Source organism: Hyla sarda, unplaced genomic scaffold, assembly GCF_029499605.1.
Source record: "Hyla sarda isolate aHylSar1 unplaced genomic scaffold, aHylSar1.hap1 scaffold_308, whole genome shotgun sequence".
In the NCBI taxonomy this organism is placed as follows: Eukaryota; Metazoa; Chordata; class Amphibia; order Anura; family Hylidae; genus Hyla; species Hyla sarda.
Genome location: NW_026609803.1, coordinates 116,052 through 135,001, shown reverse-complemented (window position 1 = coordinate 135,001; position 18,950 = coordinate 116,052).

Sequence of the window (18,950 nt, the reverse complement as noted above, 5' to 3'; positions counted from 1 at the left end):
CGCCCCCTCAATACAGCTCTATGGCAGAGCCGGTGCGCTGCCTTTGGCAATCTCCGGCTCTGCCATAGCAATGTATTGAGGGGGCGTGTCGGCCACCGCTTCGTGCGGTGGTCGACACCCACTATCTGGCCAGCGAGCCAGGGCCCCGTACAGGAGATCGCGGGGGGCCCCAGTGGTCGGACCCCCCCGCGATCTGAATCTTATCCCCTATCCTTAGGATAGGGGATAAGTTTTTCAGCACTGGATTACCCCTTTAATACTTGTGTTCGGGGCTTCACACTCGTGCTCTTGATTACAGCGTTACGTACCTACCTGTTATGGAACTTAACCCCTTAAGGACGTACCGGTACGTCCTTGGTCCTGCTCCCGTGATATAACGCGGGGTTACACGGTAACCCCGCATCATATCACGGCGGGCCCGGCGTCATAGTGAAGCCGGGACCCGCCGCTAATAGCGCACAGCGCCGATCGCGCTGCCGCGTGCTATTAACTCTTTAGCCGCGCGCTCAGAGCTGAGCCACGCGGCTAAAAGTGACAGTAAAAACTGCCGGTTAGCTCAGTGGGCTGTTCGGGATAGCCGCGGCGAAATCGCGGCATCCCGAACAGCTTACAGAACAGCGGGAGGGTCCCTACCTGCCTCCTCGCTGTCCGATCCCCGAATGACTGCTCAGTGCCTGAGATCCAGGCATGAGCAGTCAAGCGTCAGAATCATCGATCACTGGTTTCCTATGAGAAACCAGTGATGAATGATAAAGATCAGTGTGTGCAGTGTTATAGGTCCCTATGGGATAACAATGATCAGTATAAGAGATCAGTATGTGCAGTGTTATAGGTCCCTATGGGATAATAATGATCAGTATAAGAGATCAGTATGTGCAGTGTTATAGGTCCCTATGGGATTACAATGATCAGTATAAGAGATCAGTATGTGCAGTGTTATAGGTCCCTATGGGATAATAATGATCAGTATAAGAGATCAGTGTGTGCAGTGTTATAGGTCCCTATAGGATAATAATGATCAGTGTAAGAGATCAGTGTGTGCAGTGTTATAGTCTCCTATGGGATAATAATGATCAGTATAAGAGATCAGTGTGTGCAGTGTTATAGTCTCCTATGGGATAACAATGATCAGTATAAGAGATCAGTGTGTGCAGTGTTATAGGTCCCTATGGGATAATAATGATCAGTATAAGAGATCAGTGTGTGCAGTGTAATAGGTCCCTATGGGATAATAATGATCAGTATAAGAGATCAGTATGTGCAGTGTTATAGGTCCCTATGGGATTACAATGATCAGTATAAGAGATCAGTATGTGCAGTGTTATAGGTCCCTATGGGATAATAATGATCAGTATAAGAGATCAGTATGTGCAGTGTTATAGGTCCCTATGGGATAATAATGATCAGTATAAGAGATCAGTGTGTGCAGTGTTATAGGTCCCTATGGGATAATAATGATCAGTATAAGAGATCAGTGTGTGCAGTGTTATAGGTCCCTATGGGATAATAATGATCAGTGTAAGAGATCAGTGTGTGCAGTGTTATAGTCTCCTATGGGATAATAATGATCAGTATAAGAGATCAGTATGTGCAGTGTTATAGGTCCCTATGGGATAATAATGATCAGTATAAGAGATCAGTGTGTGCAGTGTTATAGTCCCCTATGAGATAACAATGATCATTATAAGAGATCAGTGTGTGCAGTGTTATAGGTCCCTATGGGATAATAATGATCAGTATAAGAGATCAGTGTGTGCAGTGTTATAGGTCCCTATGGGACCTATAACACTGCAAAAAAAAAGTGAATAAAGATCATTTAACTCCTCCCCTATTAAAAGTTTGAATCACCCCCCTTTTCCCATAAAAAATAAACATATATGGTATCACCACGTGCGGAAATGTCCGAATTATAAAAATATATAGTTAATTAAATCGCTCGGTCAATGGCGTGCGCGCAAAAAAATTCCTAAGTCCAAAATAGTGCATTTTTGGTCACTTTTTATATAATTTAAAAATGAATAAAAAGCGATCAATAAGTCCTATCAATGCAAAAATGATACCGTTTAAAACTTCAGATCACGGCGCAAAAAATGAACCCTCATACCGCCCCATACACGGAAAAATAAAAAAGTTATAGGGGTCAGAAGATGACAATTTTAAACGTATTAATTTTCCTGCATGTAGTTATGATTTTTTGAAGAAGACAATATCCAACCTATATAAGTAGGGGATCATTTTAATCGTATGGACCTACAGAATAATGAGAAGGTGTCATTTTTACCGAAAAATGTACTACGTAGAAACGGAAGCCCCCAAAAGTTACAAAACGGCGTATTTTTTTTTTTCAATTTTGTCTCACAATGATTTTTTTTTCCGTTTCACCGTAGATTTTTGGGCAAAATGACTGACGTCATTACAAAGTAGAATTGGTGGCGCAAAAAATAAGCATCATATGGATTTTTAGGTGCAAAATTGAAAGAGTTATAATTTTTTAAAGGCAAGGAGGAAAAAACGGATCACTTTACTTACACTTAACTTACACTTTCATTACCCCCCCCCCCCCCCCCCCCACCGTAGTTTCCCTACCTGAGCCAGGATCCAGCAGTCTCCAGCGACGATTGGGGTCCCCAGGCATCTTCTCCTCCAGGTATCGGCCTCCATCTTCTCCCCACTGTCACGATGCCGGCTGGCAGGTAGTGGATCCTCTGTGCCAGAGAGGGATTGGCGTGGACCGTGCTAGTGGACCGGTTCTAAGCCACTACTGGTTTTCACCAGAGCCCGCCGCAAAGCGGGATGGTCTTGCTGCGGCGGTAGTGACCAGGTCGTATCCACTAGCAACGGCTCACCTCTCTGGCTGCTGAAGATAGGCGCGGTACAAGGGAGTAGACAGAAGCAAGGTCGGACGTAGCAGAAGGTCGGGGCAGGCAGCAAGGATCGTAGTCAGGGGCAACGGCAGAAGGTCTGGAAACACAGGCAAGGAACACACAAGGAACGCTTTCACTGGCACTAAGGCAACAAGATCCGGCAAGGGAGTGCAAGGGAAGTGAGGTAATATAGGGAAGTGCACAGGTGATTACCCTAATTGGAACCACTGCGCCAATCAGCGGCGCAGTGGCCCTTTAAATCGCAGAGACCCGGCGCGCGCGCGCCCTAGGGAGCGGGGCCGCGCGCGCCGGGACAGAACAGACGGGGAGCGAGTCAGGTAGGGGAGCCGGGGTGCGCATCGCGAGCGGGCGCTACCCGCATCGCGAATCGCATCCCGGCTGGCAGCGGGATCGCAGCGCCCCGGGTCAGAGGATGTGACCGGAGCGCTGCAGCGGAGAGAGTGAAGCGAGCGCTCCGGGGAGGAGCGGAGACCCGGAGCGCTCGGCGTAACAGTACCCCCCCCCTTGGGTCTCCCCCTCTTCTTGGAGCCTGAGAACCTGAGGAGCAGACTTTTGTCAAGGATGTTGTCCTCAGGTTCCCAGGATCTCTCTTCAGGGCCACAACCCTCCCAGTCTACTAAAAAAAAATTTTTCCCTCTGACCTTTTTGGCAGCCAAAATTTCCTTGACCGAGAAGACGTCCGAGGAGCCGGAAACAGGAGTGGGAGGAACAGATTTGGGGGAAAAACGGTTGAGGATGAGTGGTTTGAGAAGAGAGACGTGAAAGGCATTAGGGATACGAAGAGAAGGAGGAAGAAGAAGTTTATAAGAGACAGGATTAATTTGACACAAAATTTTGAAAGGACCAAGATAGCGTGGTCCCAACTTGTAGCTAGGGACACGGAAGCGGACATATTTAGCGGAGAGCCATACCTTGTCTCCAGGGGAAAAAACGGGGGGAGCTCTTCTTTTCTTATCCGCGAACCTCTTCATGCGTGAAGAAGCCTGTAAGAGAGAATTTTGGGTCTCTCTCCATATAATGGAAAGGTCACGAGAAATTTCATCCACAGCGGGCAGACCAGAGGGCAAGGGGGTAGGGAGGGGGGGAAGAGGGTGACGGCCGTACACCACGAAAAATGGGGATTTGGAGGAAGATTCAGAGACCCTGAAGTTATACGAGAATTCGGCCCATGGAAGGAGATCTGCCCAGTCATCCTGGCGGGAGGAAACAAAATGTCGCAAATAATCACCCAAGATCTGGTTAATTCTTTCTACTTGTCCATTGGACTGGGGATGATATGCAGAGGAAAAATTTAATTTAATCTTGAGTTGTTTACAGAGAGCCCTCCAGAATTTAGACACGAATTGGACACCTCTATCCGAGACAATCTGCGTAGGCAACCCGTGAAGACGAAAAATGTGTACAAAAAATTGTTTAGCCAACTGAGGCGCAGAAGGAAGACCAGGAAGAGGGATGAAATGTGCCATTTTGGAGAATCGATCAACGACCACCCAAATAACAGTGTTGCCACGGGAAGGGGGTAAATCAGTAATAAAATCCATACCAATCAGAGACCAAGGCTGTTCGGGGACAGGCAGAGGATGAAGAAAACCAGCGGGCTTCTGGCGAGGAGTCTTATCCCGGGCACAGATAGTGCAGGCTCGCACAAAGTCCCCAACATCCGTCTCCAGAGTCGGCCACCAATAGAAGCGGGAGATGAGTTGCACAGATTTCTTGATGCCCGCATGACCTGCGAGATGGGAGGAGTGACCCCATTTGAGGATTCCGAGGCGTTGGCGTGGAGAAACAAAGGTCTTTCCTGGAGGAGTCTGCCTGATGGAGGCAGGAGAAGTGGAGATCAGGCAGTCAGGTGGAATGATGTGTTGCGGAGGGAGATCAACTTCTGAGGCATCCGAGGAACGAGAGAGAGCATCGGCCCTAATGTTCTTATCGGCAGGACGAAAGTGAATCTCAAAATTAAATCGGGCAAAGAACAGAGACCACCGGGCCTGGCGAGGATTCAGCCGTTGGGCAGACTGGAGGTAGGAGAGGTTCTTGTGGTCGGTGTAGATAATAACAGGAAATCTTGATCCCTCCAGCAGATGCCTCCATTCCTCAAGTGCTAATTTAATGGCTAGAAGCTCTCGATCCCCGATGGAGTAGTTCCTCTCCGCTGGAGAGAAGGTCCTAGAGAAAAAACCACAAGTGACAGCATGCCCAGAAGAATTTTTTTGTAGAAGAACAGCTCCAGCTCCCACTGAGGAGGCATCAACCTCCAATAGGAAGGGTTTGGAAGGGTCAGGTCTGGAGAGCACGGGAGCCGAAGAAAAGGCAGACTTGAGTCGTTTAAAGGCGTCTTCTGCTTGAGGAGGCCAGGACTTGGGATCAGCATTTTTTTTGGTTAAAGCCACGATAGGAGCCACAATGGTAGAAAAATGTGGAATAAATTGCCTGTAATAATTGGCGAACCCCAAAAAGCGTTGGATAGCACGGAGTCCGGAGGGGCGTGGCCAATCTAAGACGGCAGAGAGTTTGTCTGGATCCATCTGTAGTCCCTGGCCAGAGACCAAATATCCTAGAAAAGGAAGAGATTGGCATTCAAACAGACATTTCTCAATTTTGGCATAGAGTTGGTTGTCACGAAGTCTCTGAAGAACCATACGGACATGCTGGCGGTGTTCTTCTAGATTGGCAGAAAAAATTAGGATATCGTCCAGATATACAACAACACAGGAGTATAACAGATCACGAAAAATTTCATTGACAAAGTCTTGGAAGACGGCAGGGGCATTGCACAGTCCAAAGGGCATGACCAGATACTCAAAGTGTCCATCTCTGGTGTTAAATGCCGTTTTCCACTCGTCCCCCTCTCTGATGCGGATGAGGTTATAGGCGCCTCTTAAGTCCAATTTAGTGAAGATGTGGGCACCTTGGAGGCGATCAAAGAGTTCAGAGATGAGGGGTAAGGGGTAGCGGTTCTTAACCGTGATTTTATTAAGACCGCGGTAGTCAATGCAAGGACGTAGGGAGCCATCTTTTTTGGACACAAAGAAAAATCCGGCTCCGGCAGGAGAGGAGGATTTACGGATAAAGCCCTTTTTTAGATTCTCCTGGACGTATTCGGACATGGCAAGAGTCTCTGGGGCAGAGAGAGGATAAATTCTGCCCCGGGGTGGAGTAGTGCCCGGGAGGAGGTCGATAGGGCAATCATAAGGCCTGTGAGGAGGTAGAGTCTCAGCTTGTTTTTTGCAGAAAACATCCGCGAAGTCCATATAGGCCTTAGGGAGACCGGTTACTGGAGGAACCACAGAGTTACGGCAAGGGTTACTGGGAACCGGTTTTAGACAGTTCTTGGAACAAGAGGACCCCCAACTCTTAATCTCCCCAGTGGACCAATCCAGGGTTGGGGAATGAAGTTGAAGCCAGGGAAGTCCAAGGAGAATTTCTGAGGTGCAATTGGGGAGGACCAAAAGTTCAATCCTCTCATGATGAGATCCGATGCTCATAAGAAGGGGCTCCGTGCGGAAACGTATGGTACAGTCCAATCTTTCATTATTTACACAATTGATGTAGAGGGGTCTGGCGAGACTGGTCACCGGGATGTTGAACCTGTTGACGAGAGAGGCCAAAATAAAATTTCCTGCAGATCCAGAGTCCAAGAAGGCCACAGCAGGGAAGGAGAAGGCAGAGGCAGACATCCGCACAGGCACTGTAAGACGTGGAGAAGCAGAGTAGACATCAAGGACTGTCTCACCTTTGTGCGGAGTCAGCGTACGTCTTTCCAGGCGGGGAGGACGGATAGGACAATCCCTCAGGAAGTGTTCGGTACTAGCACAGTACAGGCAGAGGTTCTCCATACGGCGTCGTGTCCTCTCTTGAGGTGTCAGGCGAGACCGGTCGACCTGCATAGCCTCCACGGCGGAAGGCACAAGAACAGATTGCAGGGGACCAGAGGAGAGAGGAGCCGAGGAGGAGAAACGCCTCGTGCGAACAGAGTCCATATCTTGGCGGAGTTCCTGACGCCTTTCGGAAAAACGCATGTCAATGCGAGTGGCTAGGTGAATAAGTTCATGTAGATTAGCAGGAATTTCTCGTGCGGCCAGAACATCTTTAATGTTGCTGGATAGGCCTTTTTTGAAGGTCGCGCAGAGGGCCTCATTATTCCAGGACAATTCTGAAGCAAGAGTACGGAATTGTACGGCATACTCGCCAACGGAAGAATTACCCTGGACCAGGTTCAACAGGGCAGTCTCAGCAGAAGAGGCTCGGGCAGGTTCCTCAAAGACACTTCGGATTTCCGAGAAGAAGGAGTGTACAGAGGCAGTGACGGGGTCATTGCGGTCCCAGAGCGGTGTGGCCCATGACAGGGCTTTTCCGGACAGAAGGCTGACTACGAAAGCCACCTTAGACCTTTCAGTGGGAAACAGGTCCGACATCATCTCCAGATGCAGGGAACATTGGGAAAGAAAGCCACGGCAAAACTTAGAGTCCCCATCAAATTTATCCGGCAAGGATAGGCGTAGCCCAGGAGCGGCCACTCGCTGCGGAGGAGGTGCAGGAGCTGGCGGCGGAGATGACTGCTGAAGCTGTGGTAGTAACTGTTGTAGCATAACGGTCAGTTGAGACAGCTGTTGGCCTTGTTGCGCTATCTGTTGTGACTGCTGGGCGACCACCGTGGTGAGGTCAGCGACAACTGGCAGAGGAACTTCAGCGGGATCCATGGCCGGATCTACTGTCACGATGCCGGCTGGCAGGTAGTGGATCCTCTGTGCCAGAGAGGGATTGGCGTGGACCGTGCTAGTGGACCGGTTCTAAGCCACTACTGGTTTTCACCAGAGCCCGCCGCAAAGCGGGATGGTCTTGCTGCGGCGGTAGTGACCAGGTCGTATCCACTAGCAACGGCTCACCTCTCTGGCTGCTGAAGATAGGCGCGGTACAAGGGAGTAGACAGAAGCAAGGTCGGACGTAGCAGAAGGTCGGGGCAGGCAGCAAGGATCGTAGTCAGGGGCAACGGCAGAAGGTCTGGAAACACAGGCAAGGAACACACAAGGAACGCTTTCACTGGCACTAAGGCAACAAGATCCGGCAAGGGAGTGCAAGGGAAGTGAGGTAATATAGGGAAGTGCACAGGTGATTACCCTAATTGGAACCACTGCGCCAATCAGCGGCGCAGTGGCCCTTTAAATCGCAGAGACCCGGCGCGCGCGCGCCCTAGGGAGCGGGGCCGCGCGCGCCGGGACAGAACAGACGGGGAGCGAGTCAGGTAGGGGAGCCGGGGTGCGCATCGCGAGCGGGCGCTACCCGCATCGCGAATCGCATCCCGGCTGGCAGCGGGATCGCAGCGCCCCGGGTCAGAGGATGTGACCGGAGCGCTGCAGCGGAGAGAGTGAAGCGAGCGCTCCGGGGAGGAGCGGAGACCCGGAGCGCTCGGCGTAACACCCACGTTCCCCTCGACATTCAGGGGTGGGCAGAACGGGGGGTTGCCATGGCAACCCACTGCCCTGCCATTGGTCAGAATAAGTTCTGACCAATGGCAGGGGATAGGATGAGATCGCAGCACTGCGACCTTGCTCCTATCCCTCAGGATGATCAGGGCTGTCACTGACAGCTCCGATCATCCCTATTTTCCGGGTGATCGGGTCATCAGTCTGAACTGACATGCGATTTTCTGCGATCGCCGACATGGGGGGGATGCCTGACATGCGATTTTCTGCGATCGCCGACATGGGGGGGGGGATGCCTGCTGAATGATTTCAGCAGGCATCCCGGTCCAGTCCCCAACCGGCTAGCGGCGGGGACCGGAATTCCCACGGGCGTATGCATACGCCCCACGTCCTTAAGGACTCGGGATGCAGGGCGTATGCATACGCCCGGCGTCCTTAAAAGGTTAACAGTATGAAGGCGATGAGCGTTTGAAAGGTATAAATGCCTTGAGTGTACAGTGGTGTAAATGTCAAGAGCATGTGAATAGTATCAATGCAATGAGTGTATGTACAGTATAAATGCTATGAGTGTATGAACAGTATGAAAACCATGAGCGAATGAAGAGTATAAAATCCATGAGCGTGTGAACAGTATAAAAACCATGAGTGTATGAACAGTATAAACTCTCACACTCATGTTGCTTATACTGTTCACACGCTCATGAGTATAGTGGTCAGAGGTGTGCCATAAACCGTGTAGGAGGGCATGCCTATAGAGGGCAAAAAGCAACCATAATAGGATGAATAACAATTCATGAGAATAACATAGCTTACACCCAGCATCATGCTTTACATACCCTAAGTAGACTATACCAACTAGTGAGTACTAGAGGCAGTAATTGTACCTGAGAGGCTGTGGTAGTAACGTCCATTTGTGAAAAAAACGACCTGAGAATAATAACAGGACCCGAGAGATGTACTAACTGAACTATACCTACTAACATACTTACTTGTGACATCACTTCAAAAGGACACTGAAAGGATGACTATGTCAGGTCTGACAAGCACCAATTGCTGCTATTAAGAGGAAAAATTTAACTGTCAGGTAAATGACAAGCAAGAACCAATCTACATGATAGACCGTGTGGGGTCATATTGCCTGTTGACCAAAACAAGGCTCATGAAAGCACCTTACCTGATGATTTAGACTGTATAGTCAGACATACCTAAACTGCCAAAATTCTGACCTGACTGGTCTCGGGAGTGATGACCCTTTACAGATGACAGTTCCCTGCGTAACCAACATGCCTGTAGATGTATTTGTGAACCCATCATGCCTGTAGATGTGACAGGTCTTGTGAAACCGTTGTGCCTGTAGACGTGACAGGTCTTTGCGAAACCATCGTGCCTGTAAACGTGACAGGTCTTTGAAACCATTGTTCCTGTAGATGTGACAGGTCTTTGTGAAACCATCGTTCCTGTAGATGTGACTGATCTTTGTGAAACCATCGTGCCTGCAGACGTGACAGATCTTTGTGAACCATTGAGCTAACCATATGCACCTAATAACATACTAACCGCATGCACAGAATAACTGTAACCGTATGCACAGAATAAAACATACTGTGACGTGATAAAACATGCTAAAACCCGCTAACCGGATACACAGAATAAAACATACTAACCGTAATACATGATAAACATGAAAAAACCTGCTAAGCGTATACGCAGACTAAAAAACCCCTAACCAAATAGCTAGAATGAACCCACTAACCGTATACACAGAATAAAACCGCATGACACATGCTAACTGTATTTACAGCATAAACCTGCTAACCGTATACACAAAATAAAACTCGCTAATCGAAGTGTTATTGCTCTGAAGACATGTCCGTAACAATAACCTATGTGGTGCATCCCCCTGCAGACGTGGCAGGCACCAATGGGTAAACAACCACCTACAAGTCGAGATGTTATTGCTCTGAAGGAATGTTAGTAACCACCAGTGCTGTGGAGTCGGATGAAATTTTGGGTACCTGGAGTCGTAGTCGTCAAACAATGCACCGACTCCTACTAAATTTAGATTGGAATAAAAAAAACGCAAGTTTAAATGTCCCAATTCACAAAAAGTTATAATTAATGACTTCTCTACTGTACGAATAAAGACCAATGCATGCAGTGCCTCACGTAACCGCAAAACAAACTTGTTAAGTGCCCGTGAAGAAGCATGCTTTTCATGTGCTTCACTATATGGCACGCAACGCACAATTAGGAGCGGCATACTTATACTTTCCATAGTGTTGTGTTCTGCTGTTACAGGGAACCCATGGGTAACCTCGCCTCTCAGTGATAAGGGATTAAGTAAATATATTTTTTGCAGGACTAGAGAAACTTAAATAAGTGAAGGGAATGGAGGGTCAATAGTTCAAGACTGAAGCTGTAAACCATTGGAAAAACTGCTGCCATTCAGCTAAGGCTATAAAAACTTGTAAACTCCGATTGTAAGCTTAAACTTTAAACATGACTATGGGATTCTACTAGGGAAATCATGTTTTATAATAAATGCCCCTTCCTGGATCCTCCCACTGCCCTATCTTCAGCAGCAGATCAGCACACAAAAAGGGGAAGTAGGAGCTTCTGCCCAACTACTTCTCTCTGCTAGAAGAGCTTAGAAGAACTTGGTGGAACAGCTTCTTGTATTCAACTGTAAGTGTTTATAAATACATTCGCATATTAATACAGAGGAGTCTGAGTCGGAAGTACAAAAAACGTCAGAGTCGGAACATTTATCTACCGACTTCACAGCCCTGGTAACCACAACCTGTATAGTGCATCCCCCTGCAGACGTGGCAGGCATAACTGATATACAACCACCTACCCTCGTGAAATTATTGCTCTGAAAACGTGTCAGTAACAACAACCTATGTACTACATCCCCCTGCAGACATGGCAGTCATAAGAAACATATGCTCGGTATGGTTGCTATGAACGCGTGCACAGTATGAATGCTGTGAACGAATATCAAATGAATATACAGTAAGAGGCTGGAAAGCACTCCCAAACGATTGCTACATAACCGAATAAACTGATAACTGATGCACTCCATAACACACTAACGTATGCACAGAATAAAACATGCTAGCCGTGAACAGGATAAACATGCTAACCGTATACACAGGACAAACATGCTAAACATATACACAGGACAAACATGCTAACCGTATGCACGAAATAAAAACATGCTAACCGTATGCACATAATAAAACATGCTAACCATATGCACAGAATAAAACATGCTAAACCGAATAAAAACATGCTAGACGTGTGTACTGAATAAACGTGCTAACGGAATGCACGAAAACATGCTAACCGGAAATACAGAGTAACCATACTCACCGTACGCCCTGAGTAAAGCACACTAATCGTATGCACAGAATAACACCCTAACCGTATGCACAAATAAACATGCTAACCATAAGCCCAGCATAAAAGACAACCTTATGCACAGCACAAAATATGTTAGCTGTATATACCGACTAAACATGCTAATCATGCACAGAATAACCTAACAGTATAGAAAATATAAAACATGCTAATCGAGATGTTATCGCTCTGAAGACGTGTCAGTAACGATAACCTATTTGGTGCATCCCCCTGCAGACAGCAGGCACAAATGGGTAAACAACTACCTATGAATCAAGATGTTATAGCTCTTAAGTTATGTCAGTAACAACAATGTACTGCTTCCCCCTGCCGACGTGTCAGGTATAGGTACGTCGATATAGCTGCTATGAAACGTACGCACAATATGAAATGCTGTAATCATGTATTATAATGTATGTATTGAAAGATGTGGAATGCACATCCAGCTAACTGTATATCCAGAGTAAAACACGCTAACCGGATGCCCACAATAAATGATAACCGTAAACACAGAATACAGCCAACCGAATGCACAACATCCTAACCATATGAATGCTGGGAAACGTATGCACATGATGAACATATACGTACTGTGAAGGCTACGCACCTATGCACCGAGTAAAGCTATTGTCAGGATCCGGGTACTGTGAGGATACTGGTGGTGGATCCTCTGTGTCAGTGGGGTGATGACGTGGGCCGTACCAGGGGAACGGAGTCTAAGGGGTTACTGGTATTCACCAGAGCCCGCCGCCAAGTGGGATGGACTTGCTGCGGCAGGTAACCCCCAGGTTGTTCCACCCGATAGCGACTCAACCCCGACTGACTGCTGAGATAGGCGCGGTACAAGGGATTAGGCAAAAGCAAGGTCGGACGTAGCAGAAGGTCAGGGCAGGCAGCAAGGATCGTAGTCAGGGGCAACGGCAGGAGGTCTGGAACACTGGCTTGGGACATACAAGGAACGCTTTCACTGGCACAATGGCAACAAGATCCGGCAATGCTGGGAAGGGGAAGTGAGGTTATATGAGCAAGGAGCAGGTGGAAGCTAATTACAGTGATTGGGCCAGGCACTAAACAGTGGTGCACTGGCCCTTTAAATCTTAGAGAGCTGGCGCGCGGGCGCCCTAGTGAGCGGAGCCGCGCGCGCCAGGACGTGACAGCCAGGGACCGGGACAGGTGAGTAGCTTGGGATGCGATTCGCGAGCGGGCGCTTCCCGCTATGCTAATCGCATCCCCGCCGGCAGTGTCAGTGCAGCGCTCCCGGTCAGCGGGTCTGACCGGGGCGCTGCAGAGAGGAAAACGCCGCGAGCGCTCCGGGGAGGAGCAGGGACCTGGAGCGCTCGGCGTAACAGTACCCCCCCCCCCTTAGGTCTCCCCCTCTTTTTGTCTGCTTGTCCCTTCATAGGAGACGAGGCCATTGGGAGCGATTCTTGAGTTTCCTTCCGGAAGGCAGAGAAGTCCTGGGTAACTTCAACAATGGCAGGCAATCCAGAAGAAGGGGGAGGGGGGGCAGATGGTGAAGCTTGCCACGGGGCAGAGTGTTACCAGGAAGGGGGCTATGAGGATGCAAAATCCCAGCTTGTTTTTTGCCGAAAATATCCAGGTAAGCCTTGGGGGAGACGGTATGGGTGGCACCTCAGGAGTTAGACAAGTGGGAGCAGATGTGAGGCATCGTTTGTGGCAAGATGAACCCCAATTCTTGATCTCCCCGGTGGTCCAGTCAAGGGTAGGAGAATGACGTTGGAGCCATGGCAGACTGAGGAGGACTTCAGAGGTGCAGTTGGGCAGAACAAAAAATTTAATTTTTTCGTGATGCAGTCCAATGCTCATAAGCAAGGGTTCTGTGCGGTAACGCACAGTGCAGTCCAATTTTACTCCGTTGACAGAGGAAATGTAGAGCGGCTTGACAAGACGGGTCACAGGGATGTTGAACCTATTAACAAAAGAGGCCAAAATAAAATTTCCCGCAGAACCAGAGTCCAAGAAGGCCACAGCTGAGAAGGAGGAGTTGGCAGAAGGAGAAATCCGCACGGGCACAGTGAGACGTGGAGAAGCAGACTTCATACCAAGAGACGCCACTCCCACGTGAGCTGGGTGCGTGCGTGCGTTTCCCAGACGTGGAGGACGAATAGGGCAATCCACTAGGAAATGTTCGGTACTAGCGCAGTACAGACAAATTTTTATCTCTGCGGCGAGTCCTCTCTTCATGGGTCAGGCGAGACCGATCCACTTGCATAGCCTCCTCGGTGGGAGGCACAGGGGTAGATTGCAAAGGATACTGGGAGAGAGGTGCCCAGAGATCAAGGTCCTTTTCCTGGCGGAGCTCCTGGTGTCTCTCAGAAAAACGCATGTCAATGCGGGTGGCCAAATGGATAAGTTCATGCAGGTTGGCAGGGATTTCTGGAGCGGCCAGCACATCCTTGATGTTACTGGATAGGCCTTTTTTGAAGGTCGTGCAGAGGGCCTCATTGTTCCAAGATAATTCAGAAGTGGGGGTACGAAATTGGATGGCGTATTCGCCCACAGAAGAATCTCCTTGGACAAGGTTCAACAAGGCAGTTTCGGCAGAAGAGGCTCTGGATGGTTCCTCGAAGACACTACGAACCTCAGCGAAGAAGGACTGAACAGTGGCAGTGACAGGATCGTTGCGGTCCCAGAGCGGTGTGGCCCATCACAAGGCCTTCCCAGACAGGAGACTAACCACGAAAGCCACCTTTGACCGTTCTGTGGGAAATTGGTCCGACAACATTGTAGGGAACATTGAGACAGGAAACCACGGCAGAGTTTAGAGTCCCCATCATATTTGTCCGGCAGGGACAAGCGGAGGTTAGGAGCGGCCACTCGCTGCGGAGGAGGTGCAGGAGCTGGCGGAGGAGATGGTTGCTGCTGTAGCTGGGGCAGAAGTTGCTGTAGCATGGCGGTCAACTGCAACAGCTGCTGTCCTTGTTGGGCGAACTGTTGTCCTAGTTGCGCTATCTGTTGAGACTGCTGGGCGACCACCGTGGTAAGGTCAGCGACAACTGGCAGCGGGACCTCAGCGGGATCCATGGCCGGATCTACTGTCAGGATCCGGGTACTGTGAGGATACTGGTGGTGGATCCTCTGTGTCAGTGGGGTGATGACGTGGGCCGTACCAGGGGAACGGAGTCTAAGGGGTTACTGGTATTCACCAGAGCCCGCCGCCAAGCGGGATGGACTTGCTGCGGCAGGTAACCCCCAGGTCGTTCCACCCAATAGCGACTCAACCCCGACTGACTGCTTAGATAGGCGCGGTACAAGGGATTAGGCAAAAGCAAGGTCGAACGTAGCAGAAGGTCAGGGCAGGCAGCAAGGATCGTAGTCAGGGGCAACGGCAGGAGGTCTGGAACACTGGCTTGGGACATACAAGGAACGCTTTCACTGGCACAATGGCAACAAGATCCGGCAATGCTGGGAAGGGGAAGTGAGGTTATATGAGCAAGGAGCAGGTGGAAGCTAATTACAGTGATTGGGCCAGGCACCAATCAGTGGTGCACTGGCCCTTTAAATCTTAGAGAGCTGGCGTGCACGCGCCCTAGAGAGCGGAGCCACGCGCACCAGGACGTGACAGCCGGGGACCGGGACAGGTGAGTAGCTTGGGATGCGATTCGCGAGCGGCCGCGTCCCACTATGCGAATCGCATCCCCACCGGCAGTGTCAGTGCAGCGCTCCCGGTCAGCGGGTCTGACCGGGGCGCTGCAGAGAGGAAAACGCTGCGTAACAGCTATGAACAAATGTATAGAATAAAAATACTACGACTATATGCATGATCAATGCTGTGAACTAGTGCATGTGCAGTATAAGGGCTGAGCATATGTACAATGTTAATGTAAAGAATGCTATGCATGTATGATATGCTGTGAGTGTATGTACAGCATAAAAGCTATGTACAGTGAAACGCTACATATAAACCGTATGACGAACCTACATGTACAGTGAAATTCTATGTATGACCAATAAACTATGCTACAAGTGTATGTACTTTAAAAACTGCTATGAGCATATGTACGGTAAACGCTGCATGTATGTAAACATTATAAATGCTAGAACACCTGCCAGTAGACTAGGAGCATATGTACGATATGAAAGCAATGAACGCATGAACAATAATGCTACAAGCGTACAAACAATATAATGCTATGAGCGTATGTACAGCAGAAAAGCAATTAAAATTATGTATGACATAAAAAAAAAAACATATGCTCCGCAGAACAAGTTTTTTTCTTTTTGCTATGAGCGTATGAAGCGAATAAATGCTGCGAGTGTGAATACAGAATAACAGCTACCAGTGTATGTACAGTATTAATGCAATGAGCATCTTGAACAGAATAAAGCTACGAGCGTATGAATAGCAAAAAAAGCTACGAGCATGCACCGCACAAACGCCATGAGTGCATACACTGCCAAACACTACACAAATAATATAACAATACACTTTATATCAGAAACGTGAATTACCACCAGGGGACAGGCACAGGGCTAAGTACTACTGTAACCTCCAGCAAAGCCTGCTGACTGCGCAGGAAATCAACCCCTGCTTAACACCATGTACACTATAAAATACCATGACCATATGCACTGACTGTATACTAAGACGACTGCACTGTATATATACTAATCGTATGTACTGTATTCTACCACCATATGTCCTGAATATAACTGTATATACTGACTGTATACTAAGACGACTGCACTGTATATATACTAATTATATGTACTGTATACTACCACCATATGTCCTGAATATAACCGTATATACTGACTGTATACTAAGACGACTGCACTGTATATATACTAATCGTATGTACTGTATACTACCACCATATGTCCTGAATATACCCGTATATACTGACTGTATACTAAGACGACTGCACTGTATATATACTAATCGTATGTACCGTATACTACCACCATATGTCCTGAATATAACTGTATATACTGACTGTATACTAAGACGACTGCACTGTATATATACTAATCGTATGTACCGTATACTACCACCATATGTCCTGAATATAACCCTATATACTGACTGTATACTAAGACGACTGAACTGTATATATACTAATCATATGTACTGTATACTACCACCATATGTCCTGAATATAACTGTATATACTGACTGTATACTAAGACGACTGCACTGTATATATACTAATCATATGTACCGTATACTATACTAATCGTATGTACCGTATACTACCACCATATGTCCTGAATATAACTGTATGTACTGACTGTATACTAAGACGACTGCACTGTATATATACTAATCGTATGTACCGTATACTACCACCATATGTCCTGAATATAACCGTATATACTGACTGTATACTAAGACGACTGCACTGTATATATACTAATCGTATGTACTGTATACTACCACCATATGTCCTGAATATACCCGTATATACTGACTGTATACTAAGACGACTGCACTGTATATATACTAATCGTATGTACCGTATACTATACTAATCGTATGTACCGTATACTACCACCATATGTCCTGAATATAACTGTATGTACTGACTGTATACTAAGACGACTGCACTGTATATATACTAATCGTATGTACCGTATACTACCACCATATGTCCTGAATATAACCGTATATACTGACTGTATACTAAGACGACTGAACTGTATATATACTAATCATATGTACTGTATACTACCACCATATGTCATGAATATAACTGTATATACTGACTGTATACTAAGACGACTGCACTGTATATATACTAATGGTATGTACTGTATACTACCACCATATGTCCTGAATATAACTGTATATACTGACTGTATACTAAGACGACTGCACTGTATATATACTAATCGTATGTACTGTATACTACCACCATGCTCGCTTGCTCTTTTTGAGTGTTGCTGTGTAAGAGGGGGCGTGAAAGAGGAGTTTCAAAAACTGTGATTATCTGTTGTGCGGAGTGAATCTGTGGAGTGGGTGCGACTGCCTATAGCCCACATTCTTATTTTGGGTAAGTTTTTCTCTTTTGCACATAGTGGGATAACTGTTAGAGTTTAAACACCCTTTTTCATTTTTTTTTTTTTTTCTCTGTTCCACCTCTAGGGGGAGGAGGAGTAGATTGGGCACAGGTGTATAAATCTTAGCTTGGGACTCTTATTGAGAGCTTGCTCTTTTTGAGTGTTGCTGTGTAAGAGGGGGCGTGAAAGAGGAGTTTCAAAAACTGGAGTTTGAAAGCAGGAGGTTGAGATCGCTGTGAGTTTTCATTTTTGAACCCACAAGGTCTACAAAAAATTTTAAGTGTCATTTTGACTGTCTGTTTTTTTTTTGTGAAATCCCCATAATTAGATGGCCTCCATGTTGGAAAATGCAGTCCAATGTACATCCTGTTCAATGTATGCAATCCTTGAACAACAGTTTGAGGGTGCATATTGTTGTGCGAGATGTGTGCTAGTTGTCCGTTTGGAAGCCCAGATCCTGCATCTAGAGGGGCGACTGGCAACAATGAGAAGCATTAACAACATGGAGAGGAGTCTCCTGCTCACTGAGCAGGCACTCTCGGGAATAGAGGTGGGGGAGGATAGTGGGACGGAGTTGCAGGACAGTCAGGCAGTTAGCTGGGTTACAGTTAGAAAGAGGGGTAGGGGAAAAAGTGTCAGGGAGGCTAGTCCTGAACTGGCACACCCCAACAAGTTTGCCCGCTTGGCAGATGAGGGGGATGCCATTACAGAGCTAGCAGAACTGCAGCAGGATACCGCCTCTGACCGCCAGGGGGGTGTCTGCTCCAGTAAGGAGGGAGGGAGGAGTACAGGGCAGGCCAGACAGGTACTAGTGGTGGGGGACTCAATTATTAGGGGGACAGACAGGGCAATCTGTCACAAAGACCGGGATCGCTGAACAGTGTGTTGTCTGCCTGGCGCACGAGTTCGGCACATCGCGGATCGGGTTGACAGGTTGTTGGGCGGGGCTGGAGAGGACCCAGCAGTCATGGTACATATTGGCACCAATGACAAAGTAAGAGGTAGGTGGAGTGTCCTTAAAAATGATTTCAGGGACTTAGGCCGCAAGCTTAAGGCAAGGACCTCCAAGGTAGTCTTTTCTGAAATACTACCAGTACCACGAGCCGCACCAGAGAGGCAGCGGGAGATCAGGGAGGTAAACAAGTGGCTCAGAAGCTGGTGTAGGAAGAAAGGGTTTGGGTTCATGGAGAACTGGGCTGACTTCGCTGTCGGTTACCGG